Genomic DNA, 17,584 nt, shown 5'->3' with positions numbered 1-17,584 from the left:
CCCAAGTTTGACAGGCGGCCCAGACGTCGCTCGATGCCCTGCGGGCTGGAATGAACAGGCCCTGGAGAGTGCCACTTCCTGGCAAAAGGCAGTGGCCAGGTGCTTTCAAGAGTGTGTGATCTGAGACACCTAGAGATGTTATTCCTGCCCGAGCACATTGGAACGTGTAGAAAGAGCTTAGAGCCCTTGCCTGGCCCCATGAAGGTTGTTCCCAGAGGCGTCAGCAACATCTTTACTAGGAATCGTTAATGGGACAGACCAGATACTGCTCCAGGAAATAAAAAGCCATAAAAGCTGGAAAAAAATAATCCATGCTTTCCTACCTGGTTATTCAATTAATGGGCATTCATTAAACATGAATCACTGTGGGGAGAGTGATATATAAAATATTGTCCTTACCCGAAAGGAACTTTAATTACGAGCACATGGCATGTATGCATAAAAACGTCTGTTAATAACAATATAAAACAGACTCTACTTCCGTGTGGCAGAGTTCAGTGGAGATTGTCAATAGATATTTGCTGACTGTCTATTAAGTTCCAAACATGAATGAGATGCAAGAGTGTATATAAAAGGTGCTCACCTTTGTAGATTTTACACTCTAGTTGTAAAGAATATGATTTATTCTGTTTTGTAATTTATTCAGTGAAGATTAACGGACAACCTACGGCATGTGAAGCATCACACTAAACAAGGGGGATATGACTAACCCACAATCCCACCTGCAGGGAGCTCAGACTGGTAAGGGAGGCAGCGTGAAAAAATGGTTTACTTTCAGTGTGTGTATGTGTGTGTATAGTAATATACATATACTATATATATTACTGTGAGTATTTTGAGGATTGAACTATTTGTGGATAGATGTCTACAAATACCCATCTATAGGTATGTATCTGTAGATAGATAACTTAGATAAACATAATGCTTAAGATGATGGTGGGAACTAGAAGAAACTCCTCAAAAAAAGGGGGACATTTGAGGAGAATCTTGAAGGTGTTTTCCAAGTAGACTCATGAGTGAGGTGTCTTCCAGGTAGAAGGAGCCGAGTGCACAAAGGCACAGAGGCAGGAAATGGTGTGGTGGCTCACTGATGGGCTAAAGTCAGAGTACAAGCTGAGCAAGGATGGGGGCAGAAACCAGATGCAAAAGGGAAGGAGATTTCAGCTTTACACGACGGAAAACCTTGACAGCATCAAAAGACAAGATGAGGGCAATTGCATTTGTGTATTAGAAAGATGATTTTAATTGGTTAGGAGCAGGACAAGACTGGAGGCAAGGAAATAATTAGGAGTCTATTTCAGTAGTTGAGACAACAGCTAATAAGAAGAATGGAATAAAGAATTAGGTAGGGTGTCGAACCAAGACAACATGGCAGCCAATTGCTATTAAGGATAAAATATGAGCAGGGTCAGTGATGATGTATTTCTCTTGGGTGTTCTTAATCTCTATAAGGTCGTGGTTGGGTGTCCTCAACTCACACCCTTGGCTGGCATCAGTAAGAGAGAAACTCTTAAGATAATGAATGGGAGGAATGGAGGATAAAGAGCCCAGATCTAAATATGCTGAGTTCCAGGTACATGTGAACCATCTAGTGAAGATAACCCATCACGAACTTATGGTTACCATGGGGTAAAGGAGGGTGGGAAGGGGTCAACTGGGAATTCAAAAATTGTACCACTTGGAGAGTGATGGAAATGTTACCTATCTTGATTGTGGTAGTGATTTCTGTGGTTCCATTCATCTTTCAAAATTCATCAAATTGCACATTTGTAATATGTGTAGTTCACTGTACAGGAACCATACCACAATAAAGGTGTTAAAAAAATAGTTGCAAGCTAGGTGGTTGGATTAATTTAGATCTGGAATAATAGGTAGAGTTTGTGGAGGGGAGACAGGGAGTGGGGAAAGAGTTGGGAATGAAAGACTTTCCAAGCAAGAAAATATTCTTAATGAAATCATAGAGGTAGGAACGAGCACAGTGTATGAGACCACCCTGAACAAAGCCAAGGTAAGAAAAAAAGGTGACGTTCCACAGACAGAACGGACCCAACGTCATGGTGAAAGTGTGCTCCGAGGAAGAAATCCTGGTGATAAGACAAAACGTATGATTCAGAGACTAGAAAATCTGGATCAGAGTGGCAAATGGGAGGTTAGGACATTTTTCAGGGCATGAAGAATTTAAGATAATATCATTTCCTTTAACAAAGTAAAATGCAGAATCTCCAAAATTTAGTTTCCCAAGTAGAGCTTCCTGGTGAAAAGAGGAAGTTGACGTAATATTTAGTATATGGTACTGTGTTAAGCAGATTACATTTATCAATATATTTAATCTTCCCAGCAGAAACCCTATTGAGTGGAAATCTTTATTATTATCATTTCATGGATGAGGAACCTGAGACATGAAAGTGTTCAATAACTTGATAAAGGTCATATGGCTAGCAAGTGGTAGAGCAGGAATCTCCAGCCACATCTTCAGTCGCTTCATTGCATTGCCTCCCAAGAACTGTAGCTGCACTGGCTGGGTACCTTCCTTTTGAGCCCATCCGCTCCCACCACCGTGCTCATTTCAGGGGAGGTGAGCTCAGTCCCCTGAAGTGCTGACATAAGCCAATATCTGTAAAACTCTTTACTAAATCATAAAGGAGAACAAAGTAGAAACACAGGAAGAGTACTCAGAAAACCACTTTCTGCGTATTATCCCATTTGACCTTCATAAAAACCCTGTCCTGTCATCAATATTGCATTTCCATCTTACACATAAGGAAGCTGGATCTCAGATTTCCTGGGACCACACAGCTACCAAGAGGCCCCACTAGCTTGGCAATCAGATCTCGTGGATCAAATACCTATATTTTGTTCAGCAAAAGCCTCAAAGTGCGACGGTTCTTCTGGGACTTCAGGGGAAGTAGGTTGGCATGAGGAGAGCTTGTTCCCATTGTTGGATAGAGAATCAGTGAGCGGAACCCACTCGGAATCAAAATCAGTCCTGCTGTGCCCAAGCTGAAGGCAGGAGGCTGTAACCAAGAAAGCAGCCTACTTACAATAGCCAAGACATGGAAGCAACCTAAATGCCCATCAACAGATGACTGGAAAAGAAGTTGTGGTATATATAGACAATGGAATATTACTCAGCCATTAAAAAGAATTAAATAATGCCATTTGTAGCAACATAGATGGACCTAGAGATGATCATATGAAGGAAGTCAGACAGAGACAAACAAATATCATATGATATCACCTACATGTGGAATCTAAAAAAAAAGACAAATGAACTTATTTACAAAACAGAAACAGACTCACAGACATAGAAAAAGCCAATTTATGGTTACCAGGGAGGGAAATGGGTGGGGAGGGATAAAATGGGAGTTCGGGATTTGTAGATACAAACTGTTATATATAAAAGAGATAAACAAAGTCCTACTGTATAGCACAGGGAACTATGTTCAATATCTTGTAGTAACTATAATGGAAAAGAACATACATATGTGTGTGTATAACTGAATCACTATGCTGTACACCAGCAACTAATACAACATTGTAAATTGACTATACTTCAATTTAAAAAAAAAATGGTGGCGGCCTGTTGGAGGCATTTATTCCTGTCTGTCAAAAGCTCCCCACCACCTCCAGAAAGTAAATTCACTCCTGTGTCTCAGTTTCCCTCCCTGTAAATAGGATGCCCTACCTTCCTCCAAAGAAAAAGTGTGCTGAGATCACCTGGGCTTCGTCTACAAGAGGTTTGAACTTGCTGGTAGAAAATTCTACACATGGAAAGAGGGTATCGCTCATGGGTAGACTGCACGTTCAGCATGTATAAGATCCTGGGTTCAATCCCCAGTACCTCCATTAAAGAATGAACAAATAAGAACCTATAATTACCTCCCTTCTCCACCCTCCCAAAAACAAAGAATTTTTTAAAGGGGGGAAGAAAAGAAAATACACGCTGCCTTCATTCCACTTCCTTAGAAGTGGTTCCTGGAGATCGTGTTCAGGAAGGGGGTTTGCAGCGTGGCCCCTCCACCCTCCCTCACCTTGTGGTGAGAATGATCCTGCTAAGAGGGGCCAAGGGGCTAAATTGAAACCACACCTGCTGAAAGCTGCCAGGCTGCCAGGAGCTGGGGGGAAAACCTGATATTTTTTAGTCGTCACCATTCGTGTGAAATAATGTGACAAACCTCAGGCAAGGCCAAAGGGGACCCACCCTGGCCAAGGAAAACCACGGGTGCGCATACGTGTGTACAAAATACAGCCATGCAGATGGGAATCTGCAGATATCAGTTCCTTTTTGGAAAAAATAGTTTATCTTTCGATGCTCCAGGAAAACAAATTCTAACAGCCTCTTTGGGGATATTGACGAGCTAAGAACAAGTCAACAGCCACACACGCATGGGCAGGTGGGGAGTCATGATGGGTTTGCAGGCGTTTTCTATTCAGTCGGCGAGATGGTCGGTTCCAGAAGCCAAAGAGCTGTCCTGTGATTGTCTACCCCGTGTCTGCTCTTTCCACTGCCCTGCTGCGTCATCACACACGTTGTCCACACAGGGCTCTGCACACAGAGCTCACGCGATGCAGAAGCTCACATGCTAGCATTCGCAGCTGGGAGATTTCTGGAGTATTCTACAGGGAAAAGCCAATAACAGTCACTGAATTCTAAAATGTGGGCTATACATTCAAGATCTTGTAGCAGCTCACGGTGAAAAAGAACATGAAGACGAATATATGTACATTCATGTATGACTGAAAAACTGTGCTACACCCCAGAAATAGACACAACATTGTAAACTGACTATAACTCAATAAAAATAAAAATTAAAATTAAAATTAAAATTAAAAAAAATAAAACGTGGGATGATAACTAAAATAATGCCCAAGCTGGCTGGGCACATTTAGATGGTTACAGCCCAAGCTGTAACTATCTTAGTGTCCCTTTATCCCTTTTCTAAAATTATAGCAGAATAAACAGATGACCTACCACTCTATGCGTGTGTGTGTGTGCGTGCGTGTGTGTGTGTGTGTATTCTGCAAAGCCAGGAGTTGCATATACACCTAAAAATCAACTCTGTCACCACTTGGCACAAATCATGTACTATAGTTTAATTATTATGGTAAATAATGTCTACTGTGGGGGACCGAAAGCTTTGGTCTGTTTTTCTTTTTTAAAGACACAGTTTCTTCCTTCCAAAAAGACACAGTAGACTGAGGGCGACTGCCAGTTCAGGCTAATATCCTCCATCTCCACAGAGTTGAATGAGCATCGCTCTGGATGAGACACTAGGCTGGGTTCTCTGGGGCACGAGAGTGTCAGAGGCAAGGCCTCTGGTGTCAGAGACAGGCTTAGAGTCCCCTTGAGTGGCCGCATTGAGTTTTAAATGCCTGGAACACCACATCTTTCCAAGTTCTATTTCTTGCCTATTAAATGCAGAAGCCAAGGCAGTGGATGACAGAACTATGAAATGAATAAACGTAAAAGGCAATTTTTCCTAATGCCTGTACCCATAGTCCTTGATAGGCATCATAAAACAGCAGCGTGGTATAAACCAAGCACCCAGAGCATCATAAAATGTAATGGAGAATTTGTGCAGATCCTCTACTTTTCAATGAAGAAATAACTTTCCTTGGATTCTTCTCATTAGGAAATATTGGCAAGAGGGGAAAAAAAGGGGGAAGAGGGAAAAGGAGGAAGGATGATGAAAGAAAAAAGAAAAGAGATAAACAAAAAGAAGTCTTTTAGGTTTTAAAAATTGCATCAATTCTTTAAAAATAAATTCTATGGACTCTCAGCAGAAATGAATTCACTAGACTATTTTGGAGAATCAGTGGTTTTGTTTCAAGAATCACAAGCTCCTTCCTCACCTCAGAGGAGCCCCCAGGTGCCAAACTCACTATTTTTCTTCTCAGCCTCTCAGTGTTTGCCACTGAAGCTGCCTCCCACCCCAGCCGTTGCCTGTCAGTTACCTGTGTCATAGAATCAGTGTCAGGTTTCCACTTGGAAACCTGGCTAAATTTAGAGGCTGTAGGAGACATTAATCCAGTTTGAAACTTAACAACTAAAAATAGGATAAGAAACTAGATTTTTATCTGGGGAGGAAATCGGGAGACATTGGTGAAAGGGCACACGTTTTCAAGGGTACAGATTAGGTCTGAAGAGCTAATATAAAACATGGACTATAAGAAAGGAAGAAAGAAACAGGAAGGAAGGAAGGAAGGAAGGGGAGGAAGGGGGAAGGAGGGGGAGAGGGAGGGGGAAGGAGGGAGACAGGGGAGGAAGGAGGGAGGCGGGAAGAAAGGAAGAAAAAGAATCTAGATTCCTGGTTGAAGGGGGTTGTAGAGAATTCTCTAGCACCAGAGGCAAAACAGAGGCTGGGAAACGGGGAACTTCCCTAGCACGTTGCATTTAGACTTTGAAGAATGAAGAAGCACAGCTGGGCCTAAAGAACAATCTGGAAATGAGCACAGCAAACTCTTCAGACAGCTTCTGTTAAAGTGCAACTGTCGCAGGGCCGGTCCTGGCTCAGGCAGCAGACGGGCATCCATCGGCACTTAGCTCTGCCCCCAGAAGCCCTGACACTTTGCACACCCCCGGTTGCAGACAAGCTCAGTTTTCCTAAAAGGAAAATCTCCAGGTCACATTAAGCCTGCAGATGAAGGAGCAGCCGGAAGGAAGGAAAAGGCAGAAAGACTCAGGCCATAGGACTGAGATCACTGGGGAAGATGCTGAAGACCTCGGGGAGATCGGATTTTATTCCCAGTGTTCAAGTCACTAGAGCGCTCCTGAAATATACAAGAACCCCAGAGGGAAAACGCCAGGAATGGAAGCACCTTTATTGGCAAAATTGAATTTCTTAGCTATTCTGATTCTTCTTATAGAATTCTCTCCTTCAGAGCAGCAAGCTTTGCAGATCGGCACCTGAAGCACAGGAAGGCATCAAAGCCTTGACAAATAGCCCAAGGTCGCACTTACTCTCTCCACTAGCAGTCAGAGAGCCAGTCCTAAAAGTCAGTCAACAGGGTTTGTTTTTTTTTTTTGATTTCTTTGAAGATATGATCTCAAATGCTTAGAGGTCCACATGGCAGAAGGGAGGAGATCCCAGTGTGTGCTTGGCGGCTGATAAGTATTTCCAAAATAATTTCAGTAGCCAGTTGTCTTCTTACTGGATTCCGTATTTCGTGTCACTTGGCAGGAGGCAGCTCTCTGCTGCCCCTTCCATCCCCCTTCCATTGCTCAGTTCCTGTTAGTATCGAATCTATCCCTTTAGTCATTTAGGAGTCTCATATGTTTGCTCAATCACTCTTTCATTTTACAGAAACTTTAGTTCAAATCGCTATGAAAGTGTGGAACGAACGCCACCTGATGTTAATGTCTCTGCAGCTTCATGAGAGAATATCACTAGTCATAATCATCAGAGGGAACCACAGCCCTTCATTTGGTCAGTTAACTAGCAGATGCTGGGACACTGGAGAGAAAACGTTCAAGGAGGGGAGAAGGATTTACAGTCTTAGCCCACGTTCTACCGCCTACGTGCTGCGTGACTTCCTCTGCTCCTGATCACGGGTGCTCTCTCTTCTTCCATCACTGAAATCTCTCTTCAGAGTCCCCTCCACAATCTAATATCTCACGGACAGCAGGGAATTAGACATTATTTAAGGACATTCAGACATTGGCCCAGAACAACCCAGAGCTTCCCTGAGGAAGGGAACTGGGCTTCAAGCACCATCTTTGCCTTGCCTTTCATCACGCTGGATGACACAAATTCTACAAGTCCTGACAAGTCTTGTCCTCATCCTTGTACTCATCTTGGCCATTTTCCCAGACTATTGGGCAAGAGTATTCTGTCACAGAGTTCAGCATGGTAGCTTTGTTTAAGATATGTTCTGAGTTCCTCATGAAGTTTCCAGGCAGAAGGATGATCAGGCACATGAGGATGTAGGGTGACAGAAGAGCTGCTAGAAATGAGTGGATTTATAAGAGATCCTCTGTTACTTGCTTTCTCTCCTTTGCCACCATTACTAAGATAATGCTCCAGCCAGCTTTTCTTCTGTAACATTCTGTCTCTTTCCAGTAACTCATCGGCCACAAAAAATCATACAGATGGAAGAGATGTCAATAGTGCATCTGTCTAAAATGCTCCCACTCCTGTGCTCAGCACTGTCATCTAATTCTTTTTAAGGAAGAAAGCATCAAAGAGAAAGAGAGAAAGAAGAAATGGAAAATTTTAATAAAATGTCTAGAGTTGGAGATATTCTAATCTAAAGTTGTATAACCCCTAAGGGTTAGAAAGATCATGGGGTATCACCTCAAAGAAATCTCTCCTGTACCTGCATCTCCTCTAGCATTTCCTGCCGGGGAGCTGGGGGGGGGGGAATATCCTATGTGGAACTGCTACTGGAGGAAAACTCAACACCCACAGAGGCTGCCCATTCCATTCATGCTCACACAGTCCAGCATCTCAAAAGGGCACGACCCTGAGAACCAATCTGGACCAGCCCACTGCCATTATAATGCCGTCTTCAGCATGCAGTCTGACTTCCTGAAGCACATCTCTTCGCCATGTTCTAAGTCAAATACAAGTGACCCTGGTTTGGTCTTAAATAATTACAGTGTATTCCTGGGTGAACAACACTGACCTCTTCCTTGATCCTTCTCAGTCAAGCTATGCATGATGCTCTCCTTGTATTTCTACTCGTAAATCAATCCCTAGTTCCTTGAAGTATTAGTAGCCACCTCATGGGCTTTGTATAAGAACTAAATTAAACATAAAGTCGCTAAAGTAGTGCCCAACACATTAAAAGACCTTGATCAACATTGGTTATTATGAACCATTCCTATTCACGTGCTTTTCTCTTTTTATTCCACTCACATGAGCCTCTTCTGAAGATGGGGCATCTGGGTGCAAAATCTGGACCTGGCACTCTAGATGCCCTGGTGCTCAGATTCTGCAAGAAGGACTGGTTCTTTCTCCTCCATGGGGTTTCCCACCCAAAAGAGCCCTGATCTCCCCGACTGGAGGTCACATTGCACACATGGGGCTCACTAGCATCCCATTATCACCGTAACTACTTTGACATTCTTGTCCTCATCACTGCTCCTAGAGCTTAACATATACTTTGAATTATTTTCCTTGAAAATAAATGAAAACCATCTTCACATAGGTTTTTTTTTTAACTGGTTCAAGTCCCTCACTGGTATTTGCTACTCCTTCAGTTTAGCATGACCTCCAAGTTGTGAAGCACTGGTTATATTTCTTTTTTAGGTTAGAAACGTGCTAGTTGGGGTAAATACACATGAAGGCGTAGGCAGAACTATTTCATTCAATCACATCAATCAGTGGCGGTTAATTGACTGTGCATTGAGTTTGGAAAACATGGCTGACACTTAACAAATATTGATTAATTCCTGCCCTGGGCAAGTTACCGGCACAGGTTTTCTTATGTGGAAAAAAAAAATGTAATTTTATAGGAAAAGGTGGTTTTTAATTGAAAGTAAATCTGCATAATATGTATAAGATGCATAATAACAGATATTTGCTATAAAGAAACCACCTGAGATATTTCTCCATCAATCACCAGCAACAGCAAATATCCTGACAGCCCTTGTCCTGAGCTCACGGCAGATATCGGTAACTAATCACGGCTCAGCTAAGACGAAGCCTTGGAATCTTCCTCAACACATTATCCTTCTTAGTTAATCTGTATCAGCCTATCAGAACTCATTTAGTCATTCATTTATTCAACAAAGATTTATTGAGCACCTACTGGGTGCATTGTAATAGGTGCCAGGCTATAACAGCAAAAAATTACAGGATATGGTCCCTGCCCTCCTGCAAGTGTAGTGTGATGAGGATGGCATTTAGTATGAAAGACATTTCCATCCTTGCCTTAGACCCTCCGTATGCTATGCTTCTCCCTTAAAAGACAGAAGATGAATGAGGGGAAATGGACTCAGCTACTCCTACTGTCTGTTAATTTGAGGTCCCCAGGACTTAAACTTCTGGGAACACAGACTGGTGAAAGAAGAGTATTCTAGATTATACACTAGAAAGAGAGTGTATTCGTCAAGATCTCTTTGGCTACAATTTGACAGAAAATCCAATATAAATTCATTTTGAATGGCAAAGAAGGTCATTGCCTCACTGTGTCAGAGACTGAATTGTTCCCCAGTATCCCATAGCCATATAAGCCCCGTGATTACTTGAGCATTTGGCCACCCAGAATAAAAACTAACTTCCCAGCCTCCCTCACACTAAGCTTTAACCAGCAAGATATAAGCCAAAGTGTACTTGGCAACGTCTAAGAATCTTCCCCAAGAGACAGCACATGTGGTATATATACTTTGCCTTCTTCTTCCTCATGCCCTCCTCCTTCTACTCGTCTGGAAAATGGATGCCATTATCTGAGACCCAGAGGATCAGGTCCATATCCTAGAAATAGTGAAGTGATTATCTGAAAGAATCCTGGGTTCCTGTGGACTTCATAGAACATGATTCCCCACCTCAGCCCTGACTTGTATTCTTACAGACTTTTCCATGAAAAAGAATTAAGCATCTAAACTGTTTAAGTCATAGTGACTTTAGGTCTGCATGACTCACAGCAAAACATGACCTTAATAGAAAACTCATATAGTGAGAAGTCTTGCGGTAGGGTGGGTTTCAGGAATGGTGTGATCTAGCAGCTCTGGCTCCATTCCTCTGTGATACCCTTGGCCTCTGCTCTCCTCCATGATGGAGACTTATCTCTGACTGGTAATGATATAGATGTCGTGGTCCTGGACCTCACATCTGCACATGACAGGAATCTAATGGGGGAGGGGAAAAGTAGCTTCCAGAAGTTTTCCCAAGAAAGAGAAAAAGAATGTACCAAGAAGTCCCCAACAAACCTCTCCTCTTGTACTGGGGCCTGAATTGAATCCTGAAAGAGTCACTGACAAGTAGATAGATATTCCTATACTCTTAGACCAAATAGAGCCACCCCTAGAACAGGGGATGGGCTGAGATTTGTCTAGGCCAGGTACGTGAGCTGGTGGTGGAGCGCTAAACAAACTGAAGCTGTGTTAGGAAGGAAGAAAAGTAATGTTCTGGTTACTTACAAGCAGAGCAAACCACCCAAAACTTGTGGCCTGTAAACAATCTTCACAACAATCTTATTTCACTTACAAGTCTGCCATTTGGGCAGTCCTCAGCAGGGACAATTCTTCTCTGCACCACGTGGCATCCACTGGGGAACTGAAGATGACTAGGAGCTCGTCAGCATCTCTGTCTGTCTTTATGGGGTCGCTGCATGGCCCCCCTGGCCCGGCAGCTTCCGAGTCACTGGATTTCTTACATTGCAGCTCAGGGCTCTGAAGACACGTGTCCCAAGATAGTCAGGGAGGTGCTGTGTAGACTTTTCTAACTTCACCTCACTTTGCTCACATCCTGTTTGTACAGGAAGTCACAAGGCTCCCCCAGCCTCAAGGGGTTCCATGGCAAGACTCTGGAAGGGTATACGAGGCTGAAATGATTGCTGTGGCTTATTTGGGGAAGTGCAACCTACCATTAAGTGAATGGGCCATCGATGACACGGTGACACCAATGACATCCACCACCTGGCAACAAGACATATCTTTAGACATCTATCTGCTTGCTGTGCGAGGCAGTCAGTGCTTTAAGACTTAGGCAGGTGCTGCAGCAGATGGCCAGGGTATGCCAAGAAGGCAGGACTGGTGGTGGCCCGTGAAGAAGGCAAATGGTATGTAAACAGAGAAACGTGGACGTGGGGGTTCTGGTCATCGAACAGGTAAATAAATCCTGAGACACACCAAGTGCACAGCTGAGAGAATTCCAGAATAAGGGACCAGGTAAGGACATCCAGAGGAACAGGAACCTGCGCAACCAGTCGTTAATGTCTTCCATTATTAAAGATTTATAATAATATTTCCCTAGGGCGCCCCTTTAAAAACTGTTGGAAAAACAATATAAATAAATAAAGTGAGTGACAGGCAGGCAGAGAGGCAGGCAGGCAGAGGCACAGGCAGGCAGAGGCACAGTCAGATGAGTGAAGGAGAGAGAAGTGAAACGCATGCATGGCGGGGGCCCCTGTTGGGAGCTGCCAGCTGGCAGGCTTGACCCAAATGCCTGATGACATCCACTGCTGCGGCGTGATGCCATTCCTGCCGACTTCCTGAAAGTGAAAGGACTGATCTGAAACGACCAGGTGCCCTCAGCCTGTTTCACAGGGAAAACCATCCTGTTTCTCAGCAAGCTAGGTGGGGAGGTTGAGGCCAGAGGTGCCCTGCCCCTGCCCAGGGACTCTGGTCACGCCGAGACGTTCAACGTCCCATCACACCTACAACCTGGTTTAGATTTAGACGCTGGCCTTGCAGAGCACGGTCTGTTTATAGCAGTGGGTCCCAGCCTCGGCTGCACACTTGGATCCACTAGAGGACTTTTATAAAATTACAGACACCAAGGTCTCCCGCCAGACTCCATTTAATTGAGCTTGGGTGTGATCTGCACAAGGGGGTTATTTTTATTCTCCCCGAAGTGATTCAAAATCATTTCTCTACAGCCCAAGCTCCCCAGCAGGACTCTTAGAGAACAAAGTCTTGAAGGCTTAGGACCTCGGCACTCATCTTCATCAGCGGAGTCTCCACCTTGTCGTCGTGTTTAACTATTTGTCTGCAGGTGAATCAGCGAGAACTCTCTGCTGGGAGGGGAAAAGCTGGCCATTATATTTGTATTTTGCTAACCTACCAACTATGTAGAAGTGACTGATGAGTTTTTTAAATTTCCGATCCAGATGTGAGAGATTCTCAGGGGAAAACTCTTCTGTGGTCTGGCACTCCTAATAGGAAGAGACAACTTTGTTATTAGACGTTGAGGAATTTGAGCCTAAAAAAAATCCAGTCTGGGAGTTTGTACATCAGATTTACTTTTCTCCAAATCGGTCCCTGCCTGTGACAAAACAGCAGAAATATTCTCACTTTTGACATAAGATTTCCAGTGAGTCCACAGTACATTTTCTGATTGTGCATTGAGGCGCTGGCAGGAATTAAGCAATTTTAGAAACAGAAGCTCACGGGAATATTCCTCCCACGGCTTACACTCTAGTTCATCAGTACGATTACATCATGAGTTAAGAAATGCTTTCTGGGGACATGCCAGCCACCAGCCAGTCGTGACTTTTCCACAGCTACTTCAGGGATGTCCAGATCAGCACTGAGGGACTCCGAGACAATGTTTCAGAGCTGTGGGTCACAGCTTCTACCTGGGTGGTTTGGAGACTTGTGGAAACAGGAGGGTAAATCTCAGTTGAGGAACGAGACAGGAATCAGGCAGGAACTCAGAAAACAGTGATCTCCATGATCCTGGAGCTTGGCTGGACCTAGTTCCTAACTGGATGTTATCAGTTCTTGACACACCCGGGCCAGGTATCTATCAGCTGGCACCAGATGTTTCCTACTGCAGGCTGACTGCTGTCAGCGCTGCAATCCTGTGGCAAAAAGTGTGTGAAGAACGAGACTCAAGCATCGCCTGGGGGCTGCCCATCTCTTGCAGGAACTGACCCTGACCATCGGACCCCACAGTTCCGCCTTCCCCATCACAGGGAGGCGTCAGACTTCACAGATTCTTCCGCTTGGAAATGCCTTCCTCTTCCAGGGGCCATCCTGCCTCCTCCGTGACCTCAATGGGTGTTGAGAAACTACCACTCCTCGTGGCAAGAGCTATGCCTACCCTCTGCTCTCTCTACCTGTCTCGGATTCACGCCTCTGCGTGTGCCCCAAAGTAGATAATATTCTGTCCCTCGCCTGAACGCCTGGTCTTGCATTTTGTCTTTGCTTTTGGTTTTGGTTTTTGCTGTATTGTCATGATTGCCCGCCCACTTCTCCTTCATTTCAAATCACTTTGTGCCTGGATCACAGGAGCTATGAAATCTTGGGGGATTTTCTTTCTCCGCAGTGTGCACGCCCCGGGCAGGAACGGCCCCCCTAGCCCACATGTCCCCAGGAGGAGGCCATGAGCCCCAGTGCGACAGCCTGACTGTCAGATTCATTGATGCAGAGCAGGCACACAGTGAGCCGAAGGCACGTGGAGCCAGGCCAGGTAAGTAGATTTAAAAGGAAAAACTCCCAGTGTGGGGGAGAGGGATGGACTAACCCCTGACTCACACCCCCTCCTGGCTGCGCATCCTGCACAGAATCGCACAGCCCGCTTCATTATTCAAACCCACCGTGAACACTCGACTGCGGTAACACCTGCGGGCCTCGCACCTGCCTCCGGGTCCGCAGCATTGCAGCAGAACAAGAGGTTGGAACGTAACAGCCTCTTGCGGTGGTAAGATTATCAATAGGGTCTGGCAGAGTGGGTGATGTCTGCACAACTAGTTAGTGAGCCCCTGATTGTTGGTTTATATAAAATGAGATTAATGAAACAACCTATTCAAAAAGCCATACCCATGCTGGCTCTGTTATTAAGCCAGTCTAAAGTGCAACACAACACAAAGCAAAAGGTGTGGTCCTAAGGTTAGGAATCAAATTGTGGCCTTAAAGTGTGGGTTCATCGGGGAACCCCTCTGCGCCTCCATGCTCTGCTCTGTAAAATGGAGGATGCGGACAACGCCCAGTTAGGAAGTCAATGGTGACGTGGGTGTTGGGAGGTGGAGAAAACTGGGGCTTCAGATTCAGGTGGCCTTGCATTTAAAAGCTGGGACTCCCACCTACTCCAGAATGGCAGTCTGTCTCCAACAGATACAGCCTTCTTCCAAACCAGCCTTAGCCCATCTCCGATGCTCCACACAGGCATCTCTTAAAATATTCCCCAAAGCCCTGGATACCCAGACACCTGGCAACAAAGAGGCAGAATGGTGAGCTGAGGAGCTTCCCCAGATGATGCAGGCTCGAAGCTACACTTGTCAAAACACAACTTCAGAGCAAGGGCAAGTGTATCGCCTCCAGCCAGAACCTAGTAGAACACACAGCACGTGGCTTCTTCTCCCTGGGTTCCAGGGAGTTGGGCTGAATGTGACTCTGATCCCCCTCCACTCCCTGAAGGCTCCACATTTCCCAAGTGAGCTGAGGGTAGCTGGCATTCTAATCAGAGCCATGTGTATCTTTGCTTTAATGCCGGAAGTTCAAGAGTGATCAGGTCATTAAGGGTGGCGATTTGAGCTGCTGGCTATCGTTGGAGATACCAGCTCTGGAGAGACAATCTGGTGATGCTCAGGGGGAAATGGGCCTTCTGAATTAGTAATTAACAACTGTTAATGTCACAATCTGGAACTTGGATTTAGCCATTGATAATGCATTGGAAGTCACAGTCCCTGGGTGGAGGTTCCCACTTAGCCATTTATTGATCTGTTGGGCAAATCATTGAAACTCTCTCAGCTCCAATCTCCCCATCTGTAAACTGTAGTTTTTTTGGCTTTTTAGGGTTTTTTAAAAATGATTTTCACCTGTTTCTTTTGGATTTTTTTTTGGAGGTGCAGCACAACAGGTAATTAGGGTTTTGTTCTGGTGTTTTTTTGTTTGTTTTTTTAATGGATTTACCAGGGATTGAACCCAGGACCTCCTGCATGTTAAGCACATGCTCTACCACTGAGCTATACCCTTCCCCATCCCCCATCCCCCCCCAAAGATGTAGATTTATCATTATTAAGTTTGCCAATCACGCACAGTTAAAATGACAGCAATTGGAGCATTCTGGTTCCAATATTAAGATAATCTAGGGGCTAACATGCTGTAGAGCAGAGCATAGGAGCTTTTGAGTCACAAGACAAGGATAAGGCTCTTAACCATTCTGAGCGTCTGTTTCCTCTTCCATAAAATGGGCAGGTCAAGGGGTGCTGAGTAGGGCAGCCCTGGGCTCATAGCTCAGGAGTCTCAGGTTTCTTCACTGTTTAGTGGGACTAATATTACCTATTTTTGCATGTAATTGCAGTTTTTAAATAGAATAACAAATGCATGTAAAGAATCTTCCAGAGAGATGCCTAGCATATAAGATGCACTTAATAAAAAGAATAAAATGGAAACTATTATGACAATTATATGTTCATATGCCTTGTAATTGTGTGGACGGTTACACACACATTAGTTCTTATTAATTTCTTCCCCTTCCCCATAATGTCTAAGGATACACAGTATAGTGCCTAAATATTACCTTAGAAAAGTAAATAAATTCAGTTATGGTCAGAACACAATAATTCAAATAATCATATTTGGAAGGTCAAGAGCTTGGACTGGACTAGGAGTCAGGCTGCTTGAGCTAAATCCCACCTGTGTGACCTCAGACACGTCACTTCACCTCCCTGTGCTTCAGTTTTGTCATCTCTAAAACGGGATGATAACTGCAGCTATCTCACATGGTCGTTGCGAGAATTTAAAAACCTTAATAAATTAAAACATGAGAAGTCTTTAGAAAGTGCCTAACTCACAGTAACTGTTCAGTTGATGTTGAGTATTTTATTGCTGTGTGCTGATGGCTATGCACATAATACTGTGTTAAATCATAGGTCCCTCTGCCATGTGTAATTCTTTCCCTAAACGACTTATAATCTAAGGAAAAAACAGACCCTATTCAACCATCCTCTGGGCTTCCCTAGTGGTGCATTGTGCAATTTTGAAAAAGCTGTCTTTCTTGACAGCTTCTTGTTACTTGCTAGAAATTTTTCAAAATAAATAAGTAATAATTATTCATGTGAGTGACGCCCCCCAGATTTGTGCAGTACACAACCTTAACAACTATATACGGGGACCCTATATAGCTAGACATAAAAAATATGTGTGTTCGCACTCATGCATGTATGCCCAAGCACGCATCTTATTAGCAGCAGAATAAAGGACCAAGTGAAAGAGGATGGGTGAGCATGAAGGAAGACTTTGTGGAGAAAGTCACGTTTAAACTGGGCCTTGAGAGATGAGAAGAAATTTGCCAGGTCGAATTGAGGGCTAGAAGCACAGAATGAAAAGGGAAGTCTAAGCAGAGGAAACAAAACAAGCGAAGTTCGAAAACATAAGTACGTCTGTAGGCCAGAGAGAGGAGCTTGATGTGTGAACAGAAAAGGGTGGTAGTTTGGGCCTGGTAAGGTGGGGGAGGGGTGGGAAAGTGCTAAGAAATTTGTGATTAGGTCATTATCGCTCAAAATGTAGACGCTGCTCCCAACAGACCCCCTGGATGTATGTGTTGAAATGCAGGTTCCTGGGCCTCACCCCAGAATCCCTGAAGCAAGCTGTCTGGAGGAATCCTGGGACTCTGCATATTTAATATGCACCTCGAACAATCTTTATATTCAATAAAAGTTTGAGAACCACTGTTGCAGGGAGCAGGGAGCCATCCCAAAGTTCTGAAGTGGAGGACCGCCCAGAATAAGTTAGTTTAGCCTGGCACTTCCCTCCCAGTGGATGGAAGGGAAATTTTACATGATAGGAGGTGACCCAGTGGGCTCAGGGGGTCCTCTTCTGTGTCATGGAAACAATGCATTGACCCTGGAAGCCCAAGAGTTAGAAGAAATTGGCCAACTCTGGGAGTTAGGAAAGTGAAAGGAAACTGGAAACAACACCTGTTTATCAAAGACAGACGGGCTGGGTCAACTTTTGTTTGTACACCCCACCAAA

This window comes from Vicugna pacos, chromosome 29 (assembly GCF_048564905.1).
Source record: "Vicugna pacos chromosome 29, VicPac4, whole genome shotgun sequence".
In the NCBI taxonomy this organism is placed as follows: Eukaryota; Metazoa; Chordata; class Mammalia; order Artiodactyla; family Camelidae; genus Vicugna; species Vicugna pacos.
This window is presented reverse-complemented; position numbering follows the sequence as displayed.